Source organism: Arabidopsis thaliana, chromosome 3 (genome assembly GCF_000001735.4).
Source record: "Arabidopsis thaliana chromosome 3, partial sequence".
Lineage (NCBI taxonomy): Eukaryota > Viridiplantae > Streptophyta > Magnoliopsida > Brassicales > Brassicaceae > Arabidopsis > Arabidopsis thaliana.
In genome coordinates this window covers 13,949,650-13,972,266 of record NC_003074.8, presented here as the reverse complement: position 1 = coordinate 13,972,266, position 22,617 = coordinate 13,949,650, and the positions used below count along the sequence as shown (strand labels likewise).

The 22,617-nt window shown below is 39.9% G+C and overlaps 6 pseudogenes across 6 annotated transcripts; 3 read left to right on the top strand and 3 right to left on the bottom strand.

Moving 5' to 3' along the window:
• Positions 1-246: 246 nt before the first annotated feature.
• AT3G33157 lies at positions 247-2,570 on the bottom strand (annotated as a pseudogene; the record flags this gene model as incomplete). Its single annotated transcript has 1 exon — positions 247-2,570.
• A 666-nt stretch (positions 2,571-3,236) lies between these two features.
• Positions 3,237-6,668, bottom strand: AT3G33154 (annotated as a pseudogene; the record flags this gene model as incomplete). Its single annotated transcript has 1 exon — positions 3,237-6,668.
• Positions 6,669-8,665: 1,997 nt separating this feature from the next.
• Positions 8,666-11,750, top strand: AT3G33151 (annotated as a pseudogene; the record flags this gene model as incomplete). The annotated part of the gene is made up of 1 exon: positions 8,666-11,750.
• Positions 11,751-12,929: 1,179 nt separating this feature from the next.
• Positions 12,930-15,653, top strand: AT3G33148 (annotated as a pseudogene; the record flags this gene model as incomplete). The annotated part of the gene is made up of 1 exon: positions 12,930-15,653.
• Positions 15,654-16,310: 657 nt separating this feature from the next.
• AT3G33145 lies at positions 16,311-16,928 on the top strand (annotated as a pseudogene; the record flags this gene model as incomplete). The annotated part of the gene is made up of 1 exon: positions 16,311-16,928.
• Positions 16,929-17,588: 660 nt separating this feature from the next.
• On the bottom strand, positions 17,589-21,309 carry AT3G33142 (annotated as a pseudogene; the record flags this gene model as incomplete). Its single annotated transcript has 1 exon — positions 17,589-21,309.
• Between the last annotated feature and the right edge of the window lie 1,308 nt (positions 21,310-22,617).

Genomic DNA, 22,617 nt, shown 5'->3' with positions numbered 1-22,617 from the left:
CACTCTGTTTTTGTGAAATCATTTTCTGATATTTTTCAATTTTTTTTGGTTTTTCTATGCCTTAGATGAATGCACACTCAAGAGTATATACAATGCAACACACACCTCCTGAGCCCTCCCCCAAACTTAAATCACACAGTCCACTATGTGACCAAATTTGGAAGAGAGTATTCAGGATAAAACACGTCACAGCAACACAATATAAACAAGAGATGATATAGTACAATGGTGAAGTGAGGCGCTTACCTAAGTCTAAGAATGAATCGAGTTGGTCGGCAATGGCTGTCTCTGCCTGCTCCCAGGCCATTGAAGAGTCGCCTTGTTCTGTCTCAGCTCCAGCGTGTGGGTACTCGACCTCATTGCCTATGTGGCGGCCACCACCGCCCTGAGTGTACTCGACCTCTTTTTCTGCTGCGGCCACCACCGCGATCGAGTGATCTCCTCGAGTGGATAAGGCGTGATCTACTACTAGAGCGAACGAGCATAGCCCTCTTCCTCCTATTGTGCTCCCAGGATTCGAATGATGAATGTCTAGCAGGGACATGTGAGACTTAAATCACCTCGATGGCTTGTCCTGAGGGGGCTGTCCCTGTGGAATAGCTGTAGTAGAAGAGGAGCAACTTAGCTTCTCCTTGAGAAACTTGATAGTCTTGAAGCACTTAATGAGTAACTTATCTTGTTCCTTGCACCACTTCTGCAACTTGCTGTTGTTTCTATGAGCTTCACTCAAACTCTTGGTCTCCCCCGCTGGAGGTACATGCTCACTAAAATGATACATTCTCGTGTCATACTCCACTTCTCTGTCCTCATCCATCTCATCCTTAGTAACTTCTTCTGTATGAACATCCTCATCTGTTGGTTGAGTGTTCTCATAATAGAGGTTTTCAAGCTCAGGCCTGAAATCAATGTTATCTCCCTGTATTATGCATGTAACCTCAGGTCTAGGGAGAAGGATGTTGGATTTCTTATCTGTAGAGAGCTCAAGCCTGAAACGATGTCTGTCGCCAATCATTGCGAACTCTAGGATTTCCCAGTGATGTAGATGCTCGATATCCATTGTCCGTGGCTCAAGTCCATCAGATGTGATTGGGACTCCACAAGCGATCAGAATCGGTGTCACAACACACCCTATGCAAATAGCGCCTCGTGCTCTCTTGTGGTTATTGCTAACAGCCCAACTCTTGTATCCTAACAGGTGGATAAGAAGAAGTATAGAGAGGTGTGTCATTGGTTTCACCTTGGAGAGACATCTTTTTCTTGGTTTGTCGGAGAGTGCCTTTGAGAGCCATAACGATCATCTCCATATAAGTATTGGTGACAGTCCCTGTTATCTCTCGGGAGTAGAGGACATTGGCTACAGAACGCTAGAAGTACCTGATGATAGGACTGCGTATCTGATTGCTCTTGGATCTAGAAGAATTCAGTGGTACAGAGCTGCCAATGGTGATCCATAAATCTTTCAACTCTTCTCTATCAAATTTGGGCTTAGTCCCCGTTCCACTGGGGAAACCAAACAGTCCTTCCAAGCGCGTGATTGATAGCATATAATCCTGGCCATACACAGAGAATCGCAAGAATCCCAATCCTTCACTTTCCAAATCATAAGAAGTCATACCTTGGTAAAGCTCCACTTTTAGTGTGGAGAGGAACTAAATCGTTTCTTCCCCATAAGCTACATATGGGTAAGCCATATGAGTCTCCAGGTGACAACTCTGGTACATGTGCTGAACATCCTCTAGTAATTCAAGCTGTACCCGCGTAGTCAAGCAGTGATATCTTGTGCTGCAGAACTCATTCAGCTAGAAGAGCCTGATATACTCCTCAGCTGGCAATACATCAGGCTTGTGGAGAAGTTTTGTGGCTCTGTGAGAATGCTCATGCATATACTCGACCTCCAGCTCCTCATCTATCAGCTCATACCTCTCTGTCATTGCTCTCTTCCCTCGAGCAATCTCAGCTTTTCTCATGAAATTATCATACTCTCTATGTTCTCTTTCTGGTCTTGAAGATTAAGACTCAGCCTCATCCATGTGATATTCAGGATCCATTGACAAAATGTCACTGTAATTACTCATGATAGTCCTGAAAAGATTTAGAACTCAAAGCTCAAAAGTTAATAAGTTAGTCTAAGAGAAAACAATGAGCAAAACAGAGGTCGAGTAAAGCTGAGGTAGTCGAGTACAGAACAGAGGTCAACAGTCAACAAAATAGACCAAGTTGGTCGAGTACAACCTAGTACTCGAGTAAACTGAACCGTTCCCGAGTTCTTCTTTCACGATTTGAATCAAGTAGAACAGAACAGAGGTCGAGTAAAGCTGAGGAAGTCATGTAAAGTGGGTGAAATCAGGCGGTCGAGTACTTCGTTGGTGAGGCAGAATTGGCAGGGACAGAATCACGAATCGACTGTCGAGTAGTAGAGATGGTGAACTTGGTAATGGTGGTGAGGCGTTCAAGTCAAGTGGTTGAAATCGAGTAGTTCTCGGCTGAAATCAAGTGGTTCTTGAGGCTTTGACAGTTAATGAGATGGGGAACTCGACTGCGGCGGCGCAAGGGTGGTCGAGTAGATGATTCTTTTCACAGCGGTCAAGTAATTCGTTGGACGAGAGAGAGAGAGAGAGAGGGCGATTTGTGGTGTCGGTGGATAGATGAAGAGAGATGGGTCGAGTAAACTTTACTTTTTATTAGGATGAGGGCGATTTCAAAGGGTGTGGTGGAGATTGAATTTGTGATTCTCTCGCCATCTTATCTTTAGGGAGAAAACGCTTGTGGTCCACGCTCTGTTGTTTTGTCTTTAATCTCAGTTCCCTGTTGACTCGGCAAAACCTCAGGAAATCATGAAATCCTCTGTAAATCTCTGTTTGTCGAGTACACGGTCCAGTATAAAGGATCTGAATCATCAAACTTACTCGACTACAGATCCTCATCAGCATGTGACCAGTGTGATCGAGTGACATCTTGGAGCTCCAACTGAAACCATGTTTATACTTGATTGCACACAGACACTCGATCTCTACAGCATGCAGTCGAGTGAATCTCTGAGATTGGATCCATTGCACTTAAACATTGGCGGTTATCTCTTGAAAACACTTGTAAAACGCATCAAAAATAACAAACAAAACAAACATATGTACAGAGAAGTTCCTGGAGATGAACCGACGTCACCTCTGGAGATGAACCGACGTCACCTCCCAAGTGAGCTTGTTTGAAGTCATTAGCTTGACTCCCTTACTTCTTTAATCATCAAGAAGTTCCTGGAGATGAACCGACGTCACCTCTGGAAGGATTTGATCTGTTAAGTATTTCTTGAGCCTTTGACCATTCACTGTAAAATCTCCACTCTTACCAGCTAGAGTGACTGCTCTATAAGGGCGGACTTAAGTGACACAGAAGGGGCCAAACCATCTAGACTTGAGCTTTCTTGGAAAGAGTTTTAGGCGAGAATTGAATAGCAGCACCTGATTTCCAACCTGGAAATCCTTGGTGATGATCTTCTTATCATGGAAAAGCTTAGTCCTCTCCTTGTAGATTTTGGAACTCTCATAAGCTTCTAAACGTATCTCATCAAGGTCACTTAGTTGGATCAACCGTTTCTCCTCAACTGTTTTTATGTCAAAGTTCCTGGATCAACCGCCCACATAGCTTTCAACTCGAGCTCAACAGGTAGGTGACATGATTTTCCATAGAGAAGATTGAAGGGAGTTGTACCAATGGGGGTCTTGAAAGCTGTCATGTAAGCCCAGAGTGCGTCATCGAGCTTTGCAGACCAGTCTTTCCTTGTAATCCCTAAAGTCTTTTCCAAAATTATTTTTATCTCCTTGTTGAAGATCTTAACCTGCCCGCTTGTCTGTGGGTGATAAGGGGTGGCGACCGTGTACTTTACTCCATGCTTCTTGAGGAGGTTCTCAAAAATATTGTTAATGAAATGCTTTCCCCCATCGCTGATTACTACCTTGGAAACTCCAAATCTCTGGAAGATTATGGTCTTGAACAGCTTTAGCATAACTTTTGCATCGTTAGTAGGACTGACAATAGCTTCGACCCACTTTGATACATAATCTACGGCGACCAGTATATACTTGTTACCGTATGAAGATGGGAATGGACCCGTAAAATAAATTCCCCATACATCAAAGATTGATAATAGGTTTTAAGTCAATTATCCTAAAACACCATTCATGTCGTTGTAGTATTTTAGGTTGTCAATCCAAATGGGCGTGATGCTAACAATCAAGATGCAATCAGAGTTCACAGAGTCAAGCCAAGCAATAACAGGTTTTGGTGTGTTCTAGCAGTCATAAGTGAACATGAAGGAAACAGAAAATCAAGCAGAAACAATAAAACACTCGACCAACACAGCTCGTTGCAGAGCACTGAATGTGGTCAAGTGACAGGTCGAGTAGCAAACAAAAAATGTAACAGAGATACTCGACTGCACAGTCTGTTCCCAAACAACTGGGTGGTCGAATATCTAGTCCAGTAACAAGCAAGAAATGCAAAAACTAGGTAACATGTAACAAGATGCAATAAACAATAGCAAAGTAAACAAAGAAATCAATTAGATAAAGAAATTCCCGAGGATGGGGTAATTGAGTAGTTTCGTTTCCTCAATTTACAGGTGATTGACATGGTCAATAAATTATCCCTAGACAACAAGTTTGATAACCAAGTCTAAGTGCCACCGCAATAGAGACCCTCAAGTTAAACCAGTCCCAGACTCAATCACCATTGACGAGAGCTAACCTAACAGGCATTACGAATCAACAAGTTAAAGCCAAAGCGCTCCATGCAACCAATACCTTGGTACAGAGCCACGAATCTCTGGAATAAGTGGTTAAGACATTTCATCGAACACCTTTCGGGCGCAGAAATGTCTTGGCTCAAATTTCAGTTGATCAGAAAACAATAGGCATTAAGAACAACTAATCCAGAAGGGATCTATAAATCAAACTCAACCACCTAGCATACTGAGAATTCTAAACTACTCTAACCCATCCTCAGAAACCTATTCACTACCCAGACATCATTGCAGAGAACATAAACGTTGAATAGAATGAAAGCATGATAACAACAGAGTAATACCAAGATGATAACAGGATGAACAACTTAGTAAACGAAATCAAGAACAAATACTGAATACTGAATAGATTAAGAGAAACCCGGATTCAAAAACGTCAAGAACACAATGTCTGCGGAATAAAACTTAGATAAACAAAAATGTAAAGTACATGCTACTTATAGCAAAATATTTGTGAAACCCTAATACTCAAAACGACGCAGTCTTGGGACAGATTAAGAACGGCACTCGACCCAGGTGGTCGAGTGAGAGGTCGAGTGATAAGCTAGAGTCTTCTTTTCTTCCTTGTGCTCGAGTGTCTGGTTGAGTGCGGAATGAAGAAGACTCTGAAGCTGGCAATCGAGTATGTAGTCTAGTGATAGGGATGGTGGTACTCGGCTTGGTGGTAGAGTGATCGAGTGAAGGTGATGAAGGTACTCGACCAGGTGGTCGAGTAGTGTGATCGAGTGAAGGTGATGTGGTGGACGGGATGATACTCGACCAGGGGGTCGAGTAATGTGATCGAGTGGTAGTCCTGGTCGTACTCGACCATGTGGGTCAAGTTGTGACGTGGAGTGCTGAGGTCTTCTACTCGACCAGGGGGTCGAGTGGTCTGTTGAGATCTTGACTGGTCGAGTGGTTTGACATGATTCCTTTCCGCTTCTTCCAATTAGCTAGTCAACAGCTCCAAATTACCTGAAATCAACACATATATGCAACATGCATGCAAAACTATCCTAACCATGCAAAGTGATGACAAATGATGAGAAATGGTATAAAACAGTGGTGATATGATGCAATAGTGATAACAAATGGATGCTCAAAACATGTAAAATGCACACTTATCAAAGATCTCCACTTCCAAGATTGGGTTATGAGGCATCTCATTTCTCCAGCATGAATCACATTTTGGGACAAACTCGTGAGCGTCCTTAAACATTGTTGGCCACCAAAAGCCTGCTTGCAGAATATTTGACACTTTCTTGTATGTCAAATAATTGACGTGATCAGCATACCATGGAGATCTTCCCTCAACAGCATTTAGTTGGTGGAACTCTTTCATGTTGTAGCTCCCACTGAAGAATTCTACAACCATGAGTTGGTCTTCTAGTATTGAGTCGTTTATCGGAATAGGTTCTTCAATTCTCATCCTTGACAGATGGTCGACTGCACCATTTTCAATGCCTTTCTTGTCTATTGTTTCCATGTCAAACTCTTGCAACAGAAGTATCATCCTCAACAGTCTTGGTTTAGTATCCTTCTTGGCATACAAATGCCTCAAAGCTGCATGGTCTGTATAGACAGGGACCTTAGATCCAACCAAATAGCTTTTGAACTTCTCAAATGCGAATACAACACCTAGAAGCTCCTTCTCAGTTGTTGCATATCTTCCTTGAGCTTCATCTAACGTCCGGCTGGCGTAATATATGACATGAAGCTTCTTCTCTATTATCTGGCCTAGTACAGTTCCTACTGTGTAATCTGATGCATCACACATAATCTCAAACGGATAGTGTAGTGACCCGCGTAAGGACATCGACCACGGGCAAGAGTCCGAATTTTCGAAAGTTGCCCGAATGCATGGCCAATTGACCTTAGGTGCCCAAAACACCATAGAATATCAAAGGGCAAGTTTGGGCAAGAATGGGCACAAATGGGCAAGTTTGGGCAAGAACGGGCGTGCCACGGGCGAAAGTTTGCCTTGCCAAGCGTTGACCGACTGTTGACCGCGCCAAGGATGCGTGGCTCGGCTAACTTGGGGCCCAAGAAAAGTTGTTTGGAATCGAATATTAGTAGCTTGGAGCCGAAATTTAGGTGGCCACGTGTCACTCATCCGCTTGAGTAGCGAACGTGTCATCGCGGGTAGATGACACGTGGATTGGTGACTCGCCCATACTCATGACACGTGGACATGCTGACTCGCCAATCCCTTGCCTATAAAAGCCCAACTCGACCACATTTGATTTGTGAAGAGAAATTGAGGTGGGAGTGAGAGGCTGCCGAGTTTAACCCGTCTGTTCGATCCAAGTTAGGGTCCCATAGCCGAGAACTCTGCCTGAATCATTAGAAGCTTTCCGTTGGTTACTGAGTGAGTTCTGGATAATTGTTTAAGTTTCATAATCATATCCTCATGCATTCTTGATTGATTTCATGAGTTATATGAATTGTTTGAATGGTTATATTCGATTGCATATGTGATCTTTAGATTCTTATGCTATTGCTTATGGTTGAGAGGTTGTGCTGAGATATTGATGATTCTATGTGTTGATTTAATCATATGTTTCATAATATCTTAAAATTTGGGGTCTTGGTACGTGGTGCTTGTGGTAGGAGGCAAAGACTATAAGCGTGCCAAGATCGTGATAAGTCTGGCCTTCGTAGTGAACCGTGCTATTTTTGGGGTCTTGTAACGTTGTTACCTTGGCCGAGTGTCTACACGACGGTGTAGCGTTTGGTAGTGATGCTCCGATTGCATACCTTTGTGGTTGTAATGCGGGAGATCACGGGAGTGTGTGTTTGGTGTTGGGTTTGGCAGCATATCCGGCCCTATTTAAAAGATTTAATAAAACTGGAGTCTTAATGCATTGCATATTTATGTAGTTGCTTCGACAAGCTACCTTTCGTTGCCATTCTATGTTGCGTGTTTCATGTTGGGTATTTGGGTTGGGGTAAACAAATGTCTGTTGCAGGGAATCCCAAGCTCACTGAGTAATCTTAGATTACTCATGATTCTACTTGTTTTGCAGGAAACCCGTAGTGGGAAATAGAGGGCGTGGTGGACATTAGGAAACCCAGTAGTTTTGTGCCTTTTGTAAAACAAGTATGTTTCTAATATGTATCGTGCTTTTGGCACTAGGCCCTGGCCATGAAACTTATAAATGTTTGGTAACATGTTGTGTAATATTTATACTTATGAAATCAATCAGGTTTTCTTGTACAAATTGCGAGTAATGACCACTACAGGAAATGTGGGTATTGATAGCATAATAAGATAGCGTTTTTTTTTATCTATGTGCTATAATTGACTTAATCGTGTTTTAAAGATAGCGTTTTGTATATTGTAAACGCTATAAATTATTAAAGCGGGATAATGAAATTGACGCGGGGCAATTTTGTGGTTCTAATCTTTAGTATCCCGCTATTGAAAATTGTATGAGGAAAAAGTGAAATTTTGGCTAAGGCAAAATAAACAAAATCCTAAAAAATAACTTTCTCATTTTTGTTGGATCTAAAAAATCAACTTTTCATTCTCGATCTCTCATTTTCTCTCTTGAGGTATCATTCGAATTTCTTGAGTTATTGAGCACAAAATCTGCAACTCTCACTCGATTTCTCTCAATCTCACTCGCTTTCTCTGTCTCTCCATCTAATTCGCACTTTATTTCACTCGATTTATCAGTCTCTGAATTCGATTTCTCAGTCTCTCAACTCGATTTATCACAATCTCCCTACAATCTTCAATAGGTATGTTCTCATTCAATCATAGCTTCTTTGTTCTTTGGAATGGAAAACAATTTTGATTTGTGGTTCCGATTCTTGGCTTGTGTGAACATGGATGCGGAAGTTTGTGATTTTGGGTATCAATTTTGATTTGTTAGTTTTGATTCTTAGTTTCGGAGAACATGCATGTCTTGTTTGGATTATGTTTTTTTGGGTTTCGATTATGATTTTTGGGTTTCGGTTGAAACTGTTCTTCATTTATCAGTTTCAGAAATGGTGAAGACAAGAGGTGGAGGTAAAGTTGGTTCTCGTCGTAGTAGACGTAACCAAGGCTTGGAGGTAGAAGATATAACACCACAAGTTGCTCCTGCAACAACATTAAAGGTGAATAAGAAAAGAAAAGCAAAGAAAGTGGCTACAAGAAGAAGCAAGAAAATGGCTGCTCGAGATGATGAGGTAGAAGATGTTACACCTGTAGATGATGAGGTAGAAGATGTGACACCGCAAGATGATGAGGTAGAAGATGTTACACCGGATGTTGTGGAAGAAGAGAAGGGTAATGACAAAGATGTAACAGTACCGGAGGCTGATCAGACTGAGAAAGCAAATGTCTGAAGATGAGAAAGAAGATTCTGAGATAGAAGGAGAAGCTTGTTTGACTGGACAAGAACAGCAGGAGAATGAAGAAGCTGCCAATATGGAAGAAGCTGCCAATATGGAAGAAGCTGCCAATATGGAAGAAGCTGCCAATATGGAAGAAGATGGTGAAGGAAGTAAAGTAGCGGAGGAAAGAGTGAAAGAAAGAAAGAAGAGAGGACCAACAAAGATGCGTAAAGTGGATGAAAATCCTAATGAAAAGGTTTCAGTTACTTTCACTGACTTTGGTGATCATGTTGGACCTGGTTCAATAACATTATCATCTTTTCTTTGTGTCCTTGTGAGGGAACACGTTCCGGTTACACTAGCTGATTGGAGGAAAATTGATGCAGTGGCTAAACAAGCAATGTGGGAAGAAATTCATGTATATATTTATATGGAAAAAAAATTTGGTTGAACATAAATGAAACAGGTGTGACTTTTGATTGTTGTATGTGATGTAGGGGAGGTTTAACTTGCAAGAAGAATGGTAGAGAGTTGTTATTTTTAAGCAAATTGGAAATATCTGGAGGGCTTGGAAGTCAAGGCTAGTTTCAGAAGTACGTGCTGCGAAGACTATTGCTGAGAGAATAGATTTAAAACCCAGCAACATCCCATCCATTCAAGTGTGGAACTCTTGGGTTAGGAGCAAGACTAACGCAGCTTTCACGGTTAGTTATCTACAACTAACAACTTTCTTGTTTATATGTCATGGCTGATAGATTTAATGTGTTGATATTTATCATGTAGGAAATAAGTAACAAATACAGGAAGATGAGACAAAATCAGATTCCTCACACCACCAGCCGTAAAGGAATGCTTTGTTTAGCTCATGATATGGTAATAATAGTTGTCAAATATCTATATATATTGTATTCTTGTTAGAACAAATTGGTACTAAGATATATATGTACTTTATATAGAAAAAAAAAGAGTACAGACCCAAGTAAGGTGACTAGGAGTAAGGTATGGATTGCGGGACACACTCATGCTGATGGTAGACCTGTGAAGCCTCAATTTGCTGAGACTATGGTGAGAATTCTGGAACTTGTTATGGCCTGTGTATAAGTAATGGATTATGATAAATTAGTTTTTTTTGGTTTAAATGTTTGTATGATCAGGAACAAATACATTCACTTGATAGTCAAATGGACTCTACATCAGCTTGTGAAAACATAAGGGAAGATGCTGTGAGCAAGATTTTGGGAAAAGACAAACCTGGACGAGTAAGGGGGTTTGGTAGAGGGATTACGGCTACTAAGTTAGCATTTCTGCAAGCTAGAGACGCAAAGATGGCAGAAATGCAAAGTGAGATTCAGGAGTTAAAGGGAATGGTCCGAGACTTAGCTGGAAAAAAGGTAAACTGTCCTTGTTCCTTATCTCAGTTAAAGGGAATGATGATACTGAAACATCTGGAATGGTTAATTGGATTGGTTTTAATAATTCTTGTTCCTTATCTCAGAAAAGTTACAATGATACTGAAACATCTGAGAGTTTTGGTGGATTCAAAGAAGGAGTTAGAGTACAAATATTAGATTGGATTCATTCAGGAGATGTAGTTGTAGGTGAAGGAGAATTGTGTTCTGCTGAACCGATGTACAAAATTGGTCGTATACCAATTGGTCCTAATGCAATGGTTGTCCTTGTTAAGTCTGCACTAAGCTTAGAAGCTTCTCTGTGGAGGCCTACAACAGATGTGTTATATCTTGAAGAAGCTGTGGGATGCAAAATACCTTGGCCAATAGACAAAGTGCTTTTGTATAAGGGTCCAGCCGCTTCTGAAGATGTATCCATGGTCAAGTTTCCCAATCATTAGCTTCTTACATTTGTATAAGGGTCCAACCGCTTCTTAAAGTGCTTTTGTATAAGGGTCCATGATATATCTCTAATCATTAGCTTCTTACATTTTAGCAAACCAAGGAAGGTGAAACTCGAAGATTCAAAATATATGATTGGACTAATGAAGACGATGAGGTTATTGCTGAAGGTGTTGTGTGCTCATCTAACTCCAAAGAGAAGGTTAACAATATACCTCTAGAACCAAGTGCTGTTAGTATTCAAGTTGTGAAGGTGTTCAATGGTAATGCTCATTTGTGGAGGCCAACTACTGATATTTGTTTAATGGGTGATGCAATTAACGAGAAAATCGCATGGCCAGTCCTAAAGATTGACGTCACGGCTGCCACCACTACAGATGCAGCACTACCTAAAGTCCAGGTTTGTTATTGTAACCTTGTTAATTCATTTGTTTGTCTGCTGGTTGATGTTGGAACTTTCATTGATGTTGGAACTTGCTTTTATTATTGGCTTTGAGTTGTAGAGTTCAGGCAGCAACAGTTCCACAAAAAGTCCAAAGCAGAAGTGTTTTCTTTTAGATTGCAGCAATTCTGGACATAAGGTAGCTGAAGGAAGAGTACTTTCAACAGACCCGAACGATGCTTGCCATAATGTACCCCTAGGTCCTAATGCAAGCAAAGTCTGGGTTGAAGTGGCTAAGATTGGTAATGCAATGGTCTGGAGGCCAAATCCAGAGATCGAATACATTTCTGATGCAATAGGTTCAGTTGTAGCATGGCCAAATGATAAAATAAAGTTCGTGTGAAACTTAGACTGTGTAATAGGTTCAGTTTGTGTTTTTGTACCAAAAACCGATATTGTATTATAAGATTGTGTAATATTATGGTATTGGTAAACCAGATTGTGTAATATTTTGGATTGTGTTTTTAAACACCAAATTTAAACTCTAAACCCCAAATTTGAACACTAATTAAAAGTTGAACTTTAAACCCCAAATTTGAACTTTAAACCCCAAATTAAAACACTAAACCCCAATGTTAAAACGCCTAAACCCCAAATTTACCCTAAACCCTAAAGTTACCCTATACCCTAAAGTGAAAACTCTAATTAAATCCTAAAGTTAAAAATCTTAATCTCAAACATTGAAGTAAAACTTCTAAATCCTAAAGTGCAAAACATAAATCCCAAAGTTTAAACCCTAAACCTTAAACTAAGCCTTAGTGTTTATGAACATATAACTTAGATAGTTGGAATACTATCTTATATTAATTGTTCTTAATTTTAAAATTTTATATTTATAAGAAATATATTTTAAAAATTGAAATTATTATATTGAAATTATTTAAAAAATAATTTATATTTTTTGATTAATAAAAAAATTGTATATGCTAATTTTGGATTTGAAACAAAAAAATTATTCTTTGCCAATGAAAAGTAACCTCCTAGATTGGGGGACGAATCCTAGACCGTTGATCTGTCTCGCTAACTTTGATCTGAGCCGTTCTTGTTATTAGCCAATAGTGACTAACCTCCGAGATTGCAATCCACACCGTTAGATATGTATCGCCAACTTTGATCTCAGCCGTCCTTTCTTATTGTAGACGTGATTAATGTAGACCGTTGATCTGTCACTCTAGTTTTGATCTGAGCCGTTCGTGTTATTAGCCAATGGTGACTAACCTCCGAGATTGCAATCTACATCGTTCGATTCGTTTCACTTCTTTTGATCTGAGCCGTTCATTCTTTAGTGTCTGATTTCGCGGTGAAACGAAAAAATCAGAACACACACAACTCGTGTTTAGGGTTTACCAAAATCTCTCCAAGTCGCTTTAGGGTTCATTCAGATGTTTTAGGGTTCAGCAATTTCAGAACGGATCCATCTCCATCGTAACCAAATGGATAAGATGTGGATTTCGCTGCCAAGGTATACACTAAATTCTTTCTGAGCTTATTAACCGATTGAAAGAAATCTAGCTAAGTTCTTTTCAAATTTACAACGTAGGAATAGTTTTGAGTACTTAGAAGGAGCAACAAACTTCGCCAATTCATCAGCAAGAAGATTGGGCAATCTGTCTGAAATGCTATGCCCGTGTAGAGATTGTCGCAATTTATGCCATCAGTCTATCAAAGAAATTGTTGAGCATCTAGTGATAAGGGGTATGGATAAGAAGTATAACACTTCTTGTTGGAGTACTCATGGTGAAAAAAGAGCATCTACAGAAGACGGTGGTCCTCAATATGAAACAGAGGCATTTGACTTGTTTAAGACAGCATTCTCTATGGGTGAAGGTGAACCAAATCAGACGAATGATGATCAGGGAAACGACGATGAAGCAGTAGAGGAAACTGAGTTTAGGCAGAAGTTAAGAGAAGTTGAAACTCCATTGTACTCTGATTGTATCAAATACACAAAGGTTTCAGCAATTATGGGACTTTACAGATTCAAGGTTAAAAGTGGTGTGTCGAAGAACTACTTTGATCAGCTGTTGGATTTAATTCAAGACATGCTACCTGAAGACAATGTACTTCCGAAGAGTTTAGCTGCAATCAAAAGAATCCTGAAGATATTTGGTTTCGAATATGAAAATATCTATGCTTGCAAGAATGATTGCATGCTATATAGGAAGGAGTTTGAGAAGTTAGATAGCTGTCCAAGATGCAAAGTTTCAAGATGGGAAATGGATAAGCACAGTAATGAGATAAAGGTTGGGATTCCAGCCAAGGTCCTTAGATATTTTCCAATCAAGGACAGATTTAGGAGAATGTTTAGATCAAAAAAGATGGTTGAAGATTTACGTTGGCACTATATAAATGGCACTGAAGATGGTATAATGAGACACCCCGTTGATTCTATATCTTGGGCACAAGTGAATGATAAATGGCCAGACTTTGCTGCTGAACCAAGGAATCTTCGACTTGGAATTTCAACAGATGGGTTGAACCCTTTCTCCATGCAAAACACCAATCACAGCACACATGGCCAGTATTGTTGGTGAAATATAACACGGCTCCGACTATGTGTATGAAGGCTGAGAATATAATGTTGTCTTTGCTGATCCCTGGTCCAACAGCTCCTGGTAATAACATAGATGTTTACTTGGCACCACTGATAGACGATTTAAAAGATTTGTGGGTATTGAAGTATATGACTCATTTGCGAAGGAGAATTTCACACTTAGAGCCATGCTGCTATGGAGTATTAGTGACTATCCAGCCCTAGGAACATTGTCTCGATGTAAAGTGAAGGGGAAACAAGCTTGCAATGTATGTGGAAAAAAGATACACCTTCCAGATGGCTTAAGTTTAGCCGTAAGTTTGTCTATATGGGGAATAGAAAGAGACTACCGCCTGGCCATCGTTACAGATATAGAAAAGCTTGGTTTGATAACACTGTTGAGGAAGGGAATGCCAATAGGATACAAACTGGCGCTGAAATATATGAGACACTACAAGCTTTTAGAAATGATTTTGGAAAACCTCTAGATAAGGAAAATAAAAGAAAAAGAATTGAGGTGGAAGATGATGAGGTGGTTCAAGAAGAAGAGTGTGAAGAATCAAATGATCTATGGCGGTGGAAGAAGAGATCAATATTCTTTGAACTACCTTACTAGAAGGTAAAGAAAATTTGTAATTGAATGATATTCTGTTATTGTGGATCTGAATAGGCCTAACAGTTTCTTATTTCTCTTGTTAGGATTTGCCTGTTCGTCATAATATTGATGTTATGCACGTAGAAAAAAATGTGTCGGATGCTATATTGTCTATCTTGATGCAAAGTGCTAAGTCTAAAGATGGTTTGAAAGCAAGAAAAGACTTAGAAGATATTGGAATCAGAAATAACTTGCACACAGAGGTCAGGGGAAAGAAAACATACTTACCTCCAGCAGCCTATTGGTTATCCAAGAAAGAGAAGACTATTTTCTACAAAAGGTTATCTAAGTTTAGAGGTCCTGATGGTTATTGTGGTAATATTGCGAATAGTGTTTTAGTTAATCCTCCAAATATAGGTAGTTTAAAATCGCATGATCATCATGTCCTAGTACAGAATTTGTTACCGGCTGCATTAAGAGGCTTGTTACATAAGGGTCCTAGGATTGCCATAAATAGATTATGCAGTTACTTCAACAGGTTGTGTCAGCGCATCATCGACCCGGAGAAACTTTTGATAATGGAGACAGAGTTTGTGGAAACAATGTGTCAACTTGAGCGCTTCTTCCCTCCATCCCATTTTGATATCATGTTCCACCTTCCAATACATCTATCAAAAGAGGCACGTTTGGGAGGACCAGTACACTTTCGCCGGATGTATCCCTTCGAAAGGTTTGATGTACTCATTTGGTTCAATATATGTATTTCCTGCAATGATTTTCAACTAATATTCATTTCTTGACTGAGATATAGGTACATGAAAACACTAAAGGCGTTTGTTAAGAATCATGCAAGGCCAGAAGCATGTATGGCTGAGGGGTATTTAGCTGGAGAATGCGTTGTATTTTGTTTAGAGTTCCTTAAAGACTCAGTACCAGTTCAAGAAACAGTTAATCGCAATGAAGATATTGAGGCTGATAGAAGCGTGATTGAAGGTCGACCTCTTTAGAAGGGTGTAGAAGTTACCCTATCAGATAAAGAAAGAGACACTGCACATCGTTATGTGCTAATGAACATGGCATCTTTGGATCCTTATGTCGAGTAAGAGGTTACCCTTTATGTTTGATCTACTAATTTTTAGTATAATTTCTTTCTGAGAACTGTTATCTAATGTAAAATTAGGATGCATTTGGAAGAATTACAAGCTAATGATGCTCGATGTGCAAAAAATAAAACATTTTTATGGAAAAACCATACTGAGCAGTTTGCACAATGGCTTAAAATAAAGGTTTCCAGATGCAGCTTGTCTTCTTGATTATTTGTTATACAACTTGTTAAATTATATTGACTTATTAGCTTGTTAGCTTCATGCTAATGTTTTGCTTGATGACTGGTTAGCTTATCTTGATGTTTGATGACTGGTTTTCTTAGCACAGATTGTTAGCTTATTGCTTAGCTTGATGACTGGTTTTTGTGGAACAGATTGTTAGCTTCATGATCATGTTTTGGTTAATGACGGTTTAGCTTATTGCTTAGCTTGATGACACTTTTTCTAGGCACAGATTGTTAGTTTCATGATAATGTTTTGCTTGATGACTGGTTAGCTTATCTTGAAGCTTGATGACTAGTTTTAGCACAGATTATTAGCTTATTGCTTAGCTTGATGACTGGTTTCCGTGTGGCACAGATTGTTAGCTTCATGATCATGTTTTGCTTAATGACTGGTTAGCTTATTGCTTAGCTTCATGATATTTTAGTACTTCAGCTTCATGATCAAGTTCTGAATTTACTGTGGCAGATTAATTCAGACTCAACAAATCATTCTAAGGAGACAAGGTGGTTGGCATTTGGACCAAGAAATGTTGCCTTAGCACATAAAGGATTTATTGTTAATGGGCAACGGTTTCATATAGATGCTATTAAGCGGAAGACACAAAACAGTGGAGTAACTTATGAAGCATTTAGCATGTGTAGATCAAGTGCTCGAGATATGAGACAAGTCGCTGATATGCTTACATATTATGGAGTGATAAAGGAGATTTTACTTATGGACTATCACATGTTCAAAGTGCCGCTGTTCAGATGCAATTGGGCCAACACAGGGAATGGTGTGAAGGAGGAAGATGGTTTCACCCTTGTTAACCTTCATATGAACCAAACAGCCTATTTGAAAGATCCATTCATTCTACCTTCTCAAGCAAAACATGTTTTCTATTCTAGGGAAGATGATGATTCAAATTGGTATGTTGTTATGAGAGCACCACCTAGAGGCTATCATGAGTTGGAAACAGAAGAGGATTTAGGTGGTGCACCTTTGCCTGTCCAAGAAGTCGATGAATTAGATGATGAAGCTATTGATGATGATAGTGTTTATGTTAGGAATGATTATGAAGGCTTGTTAGTAGTAGATTGATGTATAGGTTTTTGTGGTTTTTGTAAACAATGAAATTTGTTATGGTTTTCTAAACATTTAAATATTAATTTTAATTTTTTTTTAACATTTAATTGATTGAAATAAAAAATATATTATAAATAAAAATGATTTGTAATAATTTTTAATAAATAAATTTTGAATAATTTAAAAACAAACTAATAACACGAAACATTTGCTATCTTTGATATAGGTCAAAATCAAATTAATGAGTTTTAATAACATTTGAATCATGTTATTAAGAATATTAACAATTGCAGAACAGAAAGCGCTATCGTTATATAAATAACTATAGCACAACAAGAATCCGCTATTAAATGTGTCCGACCTACGATAACAGGCGATCTCAGAGCGGTTAAGGAAACACTATTATATAAAACTAATAGCGTTTAACGCCCGCTATTAATACCCACATTTCCTGTAGTGGACTGATAATGACTTAGTCCGAGTCGGCACAACATTTAAATATCACGAGGGTTGGCAAGCCTAAACGATGTTTAAGTGGGAGAGTGGTCGTCAATACACCAGCCAAGGGTTGGGATGGGTTCCCGAACCTCGGTTGGATATTGATGATCAATCTCAATGTGGCGTTTTCGAGGCGCCCGTTACTTGTCCGGTCATAGAGCGTCTCGGGGGTGTTACAGATAGTCCCAATTAGGAGCTCGAACAATAGGAGCAGATACAAAAGCTTCCTTGATGGTGTGAAAGGATTTGAGGCAGTCCTCATCGAATTTGAACACGGTCTCCTTACACAATAGTCTGGTTAACGGCTTGGTTATCTTGGAGAAGTCCTTAATAAATCTCCTGGAGAACCCAGCATGACCAAGGAAACTTCTGATGTCTTTGACAGGTTTTGGTGATGGCAACTGCATCATCACTTTAATTTTTCCCATGTCAACCTCTATACCCTTCTCTAATATCTTGTGACCCAATACTATGCCTTCCTTCACCATGAAATGACACTTTTCCCAATTGAGAACAAGATTAGTCTTTTCGCACCTGGTCAATACCTTGCCAAGATTCAACAAGCATGAGGAGAAAGAGGGGCCATAGACTGAAAAATCATCCATGAAGACCTCCACCATCTCCTCGATTAAATAAAAAAATATAGAGGTTATACACCTCTGAAATATTGCAGGGGCATTGCATAAACCAAATGACATTCTTTTATAAGCAAAAGTTCCATAAGGACATGTGAAAGTGGTTTTCTCTTGATCATTAGGGTGAATTGATATTTGAAAGAAACCACTATATCCATCAAGAAAGCAGTAGTATGGGTGATTAGCTAAGCGTTCAAGCATTTGATTAATGAATGGTAGAGGAAAATGATCTTTCCTAGATGCATCATTTAGCTTTCTATAATCAATACACATTCTATGCCCAGTTATAGTTCTAGTTGGGATCAATTCATCCTTTTCATTTTTAACAACAGTCATTCTGCGCTTTTTAGGGATGCAATGCACTGGAGAAACCCAAGTACTATCAGAAATAGGGTAAATGAATCCAGCATCAAGCAGTTTCAAAATTTCTTTTTTCACTACTTCTTTTGAGTTAGGATTTAACCTCCACTGTGATTCAATGCTAGAATAGGATTCGTTTTCTAGATGGGTCCTATGATTGCATAAACTAGGTGAAATTTCCTTAATGTCAGATAATGAATAACCAATTGCTCTCCTATACTTTCTAAGTTCAGACAATAGCAGGTTCACTTCTTCATCATTTAACTCAGCATTAATGATCACAAGGTAAGTAGAGTTTGAACCAAGGAATGCGTACCTCAGAAATTTAGGAAGTGATTGGTCGAGTATGTCTTCGAGTGAGCAGGTTGAACTTGTGTTGACCCTTCTTCACTCATTTCCATTGCCTCTGTTGCTCCCCCTTCAATTCCTTAAAGGGTTCTGAATCTTCCATCGCTTTTTGTGTGTCTAACAGCTTCTGGTAACCCAAAGTCTCCAAATGCAGAAACCCATCTTCTCCATTCTTGGTCAAAGGGCTATTAAGGGGATCTTCTTCTACAAGCTCTTCCAGTAACTCATTAGCTAACTGATCCATCTCTTCGATCCAAAAGAGTTTTCCTTCTATAGTAGGCTTCTTCATTGCATCTTTGACGAAAAAGGTCATCCTAAAATCTTTGTCAGGGTTTAGATCGATCTTCCCTTTCTTGACATCAATCATAGCTCTTGCAGTTGCTAAGAAAGGTCTTCCCAAAATCAAAGGGTCTTTGGGGTATTCATCCATCTCTAGGACTACAAAGTCAGTGGGTATCTTTATAGCTCCAATCCTGATTAGCAGGTTTTCGAGTAAACCATGAGAGATCCTTACTGATCTGTTAGCTAGGATAAGAGATATGTTGCAGGATTTGTATTGAGTGAACTCCAATATCTTGGCAACAGATAGTGGCATGAGGCTGACTGATGCTCCTAAATCACATAGACATCTGTTGAAAGCCAATTGACCTAAAGAGTATGGTAGAGTGAATGAGCCAGGATCACTAAGCTTCTTGGGAATGATCTTCTTCTGTATAATAGCACTGCATTCGTGACTCAATACTACCACCCCTTGCACGTCTTGAATTCTCTCTACGATAAAGTCTTTCAGAAACTTGTGGGAATCCGGGATTAGTGCTAGAGCGTCAACGAGAGGTATCCGCAACTCAACTTTCTTGATGTTCTTGGCAAACATAGCTCTATTTTTATCTGCCAATGCTTTCTTGTGACAGCCAGGAAATGGAAGTTAGGGTTTGTAAGGAGGAGGAACACCTTTTCTTTGTTTCTGACAGCAACTGGTTTCAGAGCAGTTGGTGATGTTACTGGGAATGGTGGTCGAGTAACATGGGCTAGTGGCTGCTCGAGTGGTCGGTCGAGTGACTGCTCGAGTTGTTTGTCAGGTTGATCTTTATAAAGACTGAAATCCTCCCCATCTTGATCTACACTGTCCTCAGTGACTGTCATAGGTTCCTCTCAGGTTGGAAGTGCTTTTCCACTGCACAGGGTGATAGCATGAGCATATTCTTTTGGATTCTGAATTGCTTTTCCTGAAAGTTGGCTTGTCTATTTCTGAGCGGAAGTAGATGCAGAATTTCCCTCCAAGTATATGACTTTAGAATTCAGTGTCTCCACCTTGACATTTAGATCATTGTAGCTACAATCCAGCTTATTGTGTAACTGAGATATCTTCTTAGCAATCTCCATGGAGCCATATGCTTGTCCTTGGAGCAGCTGTTGTAGCATTTGTTTCATATCAGCGTTTGGAGAAGCAGGACCGTGGTGTTGCCGAGGTGCAAACCCAGGTGGTGGTTGCTTCTGGTAGTTCTCTTGAAATTGCTGTTTTGGAACAAAACCTTGATTGTAGGGACCAAAAAGTTTGTTCTGACCTTGTTGTTGCTGTGGAGGATACACTTGATCCTGAGGATTTGCAACTTTGGTGTTGCGGTAAGAGAGGTTGGGGTTGTTAGTCTTGAAGTTACTGTACCCTTTGTAGCCACCTTGATTGTTTATGTACCTAACTTCTTCTAACTGGTTCCCCTCCCCATCTTGGACTTGATACTGCTCGTCAACAACAAGGAAGTGCACATGCTTCTTTGGCTAAGAAGAATCATGTCCAGCTTGTCATTCAGCGCCTTGATCTCCTTCTTGTGTTTGTCATCCGAGTCAGCTATGCCTCTGATGGTCCTGTCGCAGTCCTCGTTGTAATTTCCATCTGACTGAGCTAGGTGCTCAACCAATTCCTAGCCTTCTTCAACATCTTTATTCTGAAAATTTCCATTGCTAGCGGTATCCAGAAGCATTCTTATGCGTGGTAGAACACCTCTCTATAAAGTGCTGAGCAGAGAGGCTTTATTAAAGCCATGATGAGGGCATTGGTTGATGTAACCCTTGAAACGTTCCTATGCTTCATAGAAGCTTTCACCAGTCTTCTGTTAAAAACCAGAGATCTCATTTTTGAGTTTTGCAGTTCTGGCGTTGGAGAAGAACTTTGCTAGAAAGGCCTTCTTGCAATCATCCCAGGTGGTGATTGAGTCATGGGGCAGATTCTTCTCCCAGATGTGTGCTTTATCGCCCAAGGAGAATAAAAACAACCGAAACTTGAATCCGTCTTCACTGACACCGTTGATTTTTGTTAGGTTGTAGAGTCTATCCAATTCATCCAAGTGGTCGAGTGGATCTTCCATAGGTAGACCGTAGAACTTGTTCCCCTGAATCATCGAGATGAGACCACTCTTAATCTCGAAGTTGTTGTTCTGGATAGAAGGAGGTGCAATTCCTTTCCCTTGACGGTGATCCCGTGGTGCATTTCCAACACCATTGTTTGTAGGGCCATTCCTTTTGCGAGCTTCGTCCAGACCTGTAGTGTATAAGGACATGTAAACTAGCCATGTAAATGATCTCTTGTCTCCAAGGTGTGCTAATAGAGAATACAGCTTGGCGTAGCTTGGGGTTTCATTTGATCAGCTTGTCACCCGCAGCTACTCTGTTTATTTGAACTAGCCATGTAATGAATGAATACTTAGGCGTCGAGTGCTTGAACCAAATTCCGTTGTAATTCTCCATCAATGGCCTTGCGGTGTGAATTTGCATCCACGTCTCTTTGGTGTGAAAAGCTTTGCGGTAATGGTCGTTCTTCAATAGCAGGTTTTGGGGTTTCTAGCAGTCCTAAGTGAACATGCAGGAAACAGATATTCAAGCAGAATAGTAAAAACACTCGACAAACACAGCTCGTTGCCAAGCACTGAGTGTGGTCGAGTGACAGGTCGAGTAACAGACAGAAAATGTAACAGGAATACTCGACTGCACAGTCTAATGCCAGACAACTGGGTGGTCGAGTATCAGAGTGATAACATGCAAAAAAGCAAATGCTAAACAACAGGCAGCAAGATGTAGTAACAATAGCAGAGTAAACAAAGAAATCAATCATATGAGAAATTCCCGAGGATGGGGTAATTGAGTAGTTTTGTTTCTTCAATTTACATGTGATTGACATGCTCAATAAGTTATCCCTAGACAACAAGTTCGATAACCAAATCTAAGTGCCACCGCAACAGAGACCCTCAAGTTAAAGCAGTCCCAGACTCGATCACCATTGACGAGAGCTAACCTAACATGCATTACGAATCAACAAGTTAAAGCCAAAATGCTCCTTGTAACCAATACCTTGGTACAAAACCACGAATCTCTGGAATTAGGTGTTCAGACATTTCATCGAAAAACCTTTTGGGCGTGGAAATGTCTGGGCTCAAATTCCAGTTGATCAGAAAGCAATAGGCATTAAGAACAACTAATCTAGAAGAGATCTATAAATCAAACTCAACCACCTAGCATACTGAGGATTCTAAACTACTCTAACCCATCCTCAAGAACCTAGTCACTACTCAGACATCATTGTAGAAAACATAAACGATGACATGAATGAAAACATCATAGCAACAGAGTAATAGCAAGATGATAACAAGATGAACCACTTAGTAAAAAAAACAAAAAGCGAATACTGAATAGATTAAGAGAAATCCGGATTACAAAATGTCAAGAACTCAAACTGTTTGCGGAAATAAAACTTGTCCTTGAAAATGTAAAATACATGCTACTTATAGCGAAATATTCTGAAACCCTAATACTCAAAACCTTCCCGCCTCAACATCAGTCCCTGCTTATACTCAAGAGAGTACGGACGATTT